The following is a 6118-nucleotide window of genomic DNA, read 5'->3' on the forward strand; positions in this document are numbered from 1 at the left end:
TATTGCTGAAGAGTTGTAATCACTTGCATCCATAAATTTGCTTGAAAACAAAGGGACCAATGAGAACGCGACATGTGGCGCGAAAATCACATGTGATTGAGGAAAAAAAATTCGAAAATTTTTTTTTTTTGAAATTTTTTTTTCGAATTTTTTTTTTTAAAAATCATATGTGATTATGCATGTCAATCACATGTGATTGTAAACCCAATCACATGTGATTATGCATGGCAAATCCAATCACATGTGATTGTACAATTCAATCACATTGTGCAGGTAAATCACATGTGATTGTAAAAAAAAAATTTTAAAAAAAAAATTCGAAAAAAATTAAAATTTTTTTTTTCCGAAAAAAAATTTTTGAATTTTTTTTTCAATCACATGTGATTTTCGCGACACATGTCGCGCTCTCATTGGTCCCTTGAATCTCAACTTAATTTATGGACTCAAATGAATATTAACACAATGGAAACGTATTGATTTAGTTCAAATAAAAAACTATAGATCTGGACCTTGTAGTATTATGCATAGTAGCTTTTGATTTTAGGTTTTATCAAGAATGAACCTCGTAGTCTTATAGAAAAAATTCATAAATTTGACATTAACAGACAGTTATCAACAATCAGCTCATATTGACTGCCTAAGTTTTAATATTAACTTGAAATTTCCGGAACTTTACCTGATAGATACGGGGGGTTGTACGGTTTCTTCGTGTTCTTCAATAAAAAAAATTGGGTTGCGTCATTAGGAGTTGTATAAATATATAGTTGCCTCATGGAGTAACATAGGAAACCAAATAAAGGCTTTTTCTGGATTATCGTTATATTAAGTGTATGGGCTCTAAACATACTCTCCAATAGTTGGGCCTTCTATTGGGCCATTGACTTGGATTAAATTAATACTTTTTTCTATTTTTCGAAAGGTAAGGCCCAAAGTAAGGTTAGTGGGGGATTGAACTTGGGTTCCCTTTAGAGATTCCCCAGCACTCAACCACTCCTTTTGAAAAGAAAAAAAATTGGACCATTTCTCGATTTGTGTGTGTCATCCTTGCGCAGGGACATGCTAATCTTCTTTGTATCGTTCCAATTTTATCGGATTAAAGTAATACAACATCGTACTTAATGGTTGCAAGTTTTAGAATTTATATACATGTTTTTAGTTTCCGTTGTAATAGACAATTGGAACCACCCTAACTCATGGCTACTCGCTTGGTCTACCAACTCTACCCTCAGGTTTCGTCCACCAAGAAGCAAACAATTAGGTACACCGATTTGATCAAAGACACTCTACAAAGGTATCGTACGGACAATATACTAATCACGAGTTTTAATCTTCACTTTAGAATTATGAACCTGCATGAATCACTTTCTTTTGCTAATATATTGGCCGAGACAACGAAGTTGTCTAAAAGAGCTTTACCTCACAATAACCATATATGATCACAAATCTATTACGTTGCGTGATGAGCAATTTTTGGGTGAAAACCTAGAAACAATTAGTTTAAAGCTTACCCCTATTTCAAGCTCGAGGATTCTCTTTTGATCAGCGACAATCTTGTTATAAATTGTGTCAACTTACGAGCATTAGAGTTGATCGATGTTACGTTAAGTGACGAGGAACTTATTAACTTATTGTCTACTTGTATGTTACTTGAAAAGATTAACCTTTCAGGATGTAAAGGGTTGATCAGAATCGAGGTGAAAAACCTCCATCATCTTCGTGAACTGGAAATAACTCCAGGATGATCTTGATATTTGTCTCAAACAACCCTAATTCGCGATATGTATGTAATTGGGGATCTAGTTAAAGTGGTCAAATGTGACGAACATGATGTGGACAAAATGATGATGATGAATATTATTATGCAATTGGAATGTTAGCTGTAAATAAACATCATTTAATCAATCAGATTACATTCCACATATTTCCTTAACCTACGTTTTTTTACACTCATGTGCAACGCATGTGCTGTCGATTAACTGAACTTTTTGACGATCGTTAGTGTCAGGGATTGTACGCATGGGCGGTAATATTAAGGGGCAGAGGGGGGCAGCCGCCCCCAGTGGATTTGCAATTTTTAGTGTAAAAATTTTGAATTTTTCGATTTTGCCCCCGGTGAATTTTTTATTTTGCCCATAACTCTTCATAATTTGCCCCAAAAGTCTCCATATTTTGCCCCAAAACCTCTAAATTTTGCCAAAAAACCTCTAAATTTTGCTCAAAAACATCCAAATTTTGATCAAAAATCTCCATATTTTGCCCAAAAAATTGCTACGCTTTAAAAAAAAATTTCGCCCCCGGTGGAAAAAGTTCTTGCTTCTGCCATTGATTGTACGTGCTAGAATGACAAACTAGGGACCGAGTGCGATATTTGCGTAAATTATAGGGACTTTCTGCATAATTATGGATAGAAACTACTGGTATAAACATGTATCATAAACTCGTAATCTTGTAAAATGCACCCATTTTATGGCCCATTCACAAACTATATTAATAATCCAAGTCCATATATATAGAGCCTGTCCATCAGATGGAAAACCCAACTAATAGAGAGTATGTTTGTGGCCCAATCAAGATATATATCCCGCAAAAAAGCTTTTATTTGGTTTGCCCTTCTTTTTTACTCCATGAGGCAACTATATATATTTATACAATTCCTAATGACGCAGCCCAAATTTTCAATTGAAGAACACAAAAAACCCGTACAACCGACCCTAACTAACAGGTAAGTTCACAGATATTTCAACGTAAGTTTTTAAGTTACGCCGTCAATATGAGTTGATTATTTGATTCTTTGTCTATAAACAAAGTGTTAATTTTTAATGGAAAATAGATGAGGTTTTTATTTAGTAAGACTACCACGAGGTTCATTCCTAATAAAACGTAAAATCAAAGTTCATAAGACTAGAGGTCCTGTATTTAACTTATATGTTATTTTTTATTTGAATGAATTTGTACTTGAATGTGTAAATGAACAACATTTGCATTGTTCTTGAGTATTCTTACATCAATTTACGCGACCCGGTGACTGTTTTATCATGTGATGAGGTACTAACGACGTTGCAGATTTTCAATTTAGTGTATTGATTTTATGGTAAACCCTCTAAAATTGTGAGGCAATGTGTTTAATCAAACAATGAACCTAAATTAACTTGTTAATTTGGCTGCAGAAACAACTAACAAGAAATTATGTGGGTTATGTATTAACAACTATATATGATTCTGAGGTAACTATTCTCATTAAGTAACAAGAAATTCGATGCTTTGAATTAGCTCTTATTATGTGGGTTATGTATTCATATATAGGAGAGTTATGTGGGTTATGTATTCATATATATGAGAGTTACAGTGATTAAAGAATATATATATATATATATATATATATATATATATATATATATATATATATATATATATATATATATATATATATATATATATATATAAGGAATAGATACAAAACATAACTATCAAATAATACAAAATATATTTACTAAATATAAAATGTCTCTATAGATATTGACTTGTCGGTCATGATCACGTGATGACGTCATGTCTGTTTTCTAATACTCTAACACTACTGAATCTGCTATTTTTCTTCAGGAGATGAGGGAAGTGGAGAGAATTCACCGACCACAGTTGAAAGATGTTCCGGCGGAGTTGATCCATCGTATTCAAATGTTGTTGCCCGTAAAAGAAACGGGTCGTACATGTGTGTTGTCAAAGTCATGGATGCACGCTTGGTCTACCATCCCTACACTAAGGTTTCGTCCACCAAGAAAGGATTTAAGCAAATGACAACTAATTAGGTACACCGATTTGATCAACCGCACTCTACAAAGGTATCGTATGGACAATATACCAATCACAAGTTTTGATCTTCACTTCAGAATTTTAAACCAGAAATTGGTTTCTTTTGCTAACTTATGGATTCAGACAGTAGCTTCTAGAAGTTGTTTAAAAGAGCTTTACCTCACATTATCTGCTCTCGAAGAAGAATCTATTACGTTGCCAGATGAGCTATTCTCAGGTGAAAATCTGGAAACAATTAGTGTAAAGGCTGACGACACCCTTTTCATAGTCAGGCATTCTCTTTTAATCAGCAACAATATTGTTATAAAATGTGTCAACTTACGAGTATTTGAGTTGATCGATGTGATGTTAAGTGAGGAGACACTTGTTTAAGTTATTCTCTACTTGTATCTTACTTGAGAAGATTAACCTTTCAAATTGTAAAGGGTTGAGCATAATCAGGGTGAAATTTATGATGTCCCAAGTCTTCACATATTTAAGCACTACTTATTGCATTACAGGAATAATCTTGTATCGAATTCGTTAGAAAGTGTGAGAGAATTAGTCTTAAAGGGTGATATCATGGATGATGCATATTCCTACATTATATCAAAGTTCCCTTTTCTTGACAGTTTGAGCCTTACCATTTACTCTTGCAAGCTGAATATGTTGGATATTGCATCTGTTTCTTTGAAGAGACTGAAATTATATCTGTGTAGTGACATCCAAATCCAAATCGATATTAAAGTTTCTGCTCCACAATTAGATGATTTCCATTACACAGCCCATTCAGTGCCTGGTCTCTTGTTTCCATCCATCGCTCCCGGTCAAGTTGAGCTAACGTTGGTGCTATTCAATCACATTGATGAATCATTCGTTCTTAAGACGAGGGAAGTACTCAATTTATTAAAAAAGTTTGAAATTACAATAATTGTTGAGAATTCTTCTTATACAGTGTCATTCAACAATGACATAGAGGATATGAGTAGAAGGATCCCAATTCCAGATATGAACGTTAAACGGCTAACGTTTAACGATAAAGGCTTGTGGGAGCGCCGGCGACCACTTCTTGAAGCATTTATTTCTATTTTGCGCCCCAATTACTTAACAGTGGAGCATTGGGGAATCAAGGGACCCCTTAAGCTAATTGCAAGGGAGATGATGCGACTGAAAACCGAAAAGGAGCATTGGCCAGACCTAAATAATGTTGAAATACAAAATCGTATTAATGGAAAATGGATAACCCTCACAAGTTCGTGGATAAGTTCACCTAAGGGACTAGCTTGTCTTAACCCCTATGGTGGTGACTTCAAACAAACTTGGTGTTCTCTATAGATGCTAGCTGTCATCTCCAATTCTTTTTTATGTTTATACCCTCTACTTATTAATTACTAGATTGTTTTTACTTTAGTTTTCATTTGTGATGTGGATTTATCAATTAATATGAATTGATCTATATTTTGTATCATGTTATTTGATGAAGAGGTTGTATCATCATGATTGACTCATGTAGCGTTGAGTGGCCGATTAATTAATATGATACAGTTCCAGTGTTAAGGGGTAATGGGGCATGAAAGAATATGTAGCCAGCATTTTTTAATATGTAGCAACTTTACATTCAGTTTGTATATTTGTATATGAGAGGTATGAATATGCTGTTTAGTTTGTATATGCAGCAACATAGAAACATTCATATTTTCAGCTGTTTGCGATTTGTAATATGAAGCAGTTGGTTAACTTGCAGCACCTGTTTTGGTTAACTTGCTCAACAGTTTGCACTTTGCAGCACCTGTTTTGGTTAACTTGCTCAACAGTTTGCACTTTGCAGCACCTGTTTGGTATACTTGTTTAACAGTTTGCAGCACCTGGTTGGTTAACTTGTTCAACAGTTTGCAGCACCTGTTTGGTTAACTTAATTGTGCAACAGTTTGGTTAATGGGTGCGCGCACGCACATGCGCACTTGTTTAAAAGTTTGGTTAATAGGCGCACACACGCACTTGTTCAACAGTTTGGTTAATAGGCGCACGCGCTTGTTCAACAGTTTGTTTAAGAGGCGCGCACACAGACACACACCCAGGCACGCACACGCACACACACCCACGCACGCACACATGTAGACCGACGTGCGCACTCACATACACACGCACAGAACAGACCGACAGACGGCGACAGACCGACAGACACATACAGACGTAGACACACACACACACACACACACACAGAGAGAGAGAGAGAGAGAGAGAGAGAGAGAGAGAGAGAGAGAGAGAGAGAGAGATATATCACAATTGCACCACCTCTATTGGTTAAACAATTACATTAAATAGTTGC

General features: G+C 35.2%; 1 non-coding gene across 1 annotated transcript; it reads right to left on the reverse strand.

Annotated features, from left to right (window-relative positions):
* Window positions 1-1006: 1006 nt before the first annotated feature.
* On the reverse strand, window positions 1007-1109 carry LOC139869659 (U6 spliceosomal RNA). Its single transcript, XR_011766245.1, has one exon. It is a non-coding gene; the product is annotated as a U6 spliceosomal RNA (small nuclear RNA).
* Window positions 1110-6118: the final 5009 nt, after the last annotated feature.

This window comes from Rutidosis leptorrhynchoides, chromosome 9, assembly GCF_046630445.1.
Source record: "Rutidosis leptorrhynchoides isolate AG116_Rl617_1_P2 chromosome 9, CSIRO_AGI_Rlap_v1, whole genome shotgun sequence".
Lineage (NCBI taxonomy): Eukaryota > Viridiplantae > Streptophyta > Magnoliopsida > Asterales > Asteraceae > Rutidosis > Rutidosis leptorrhynchoides.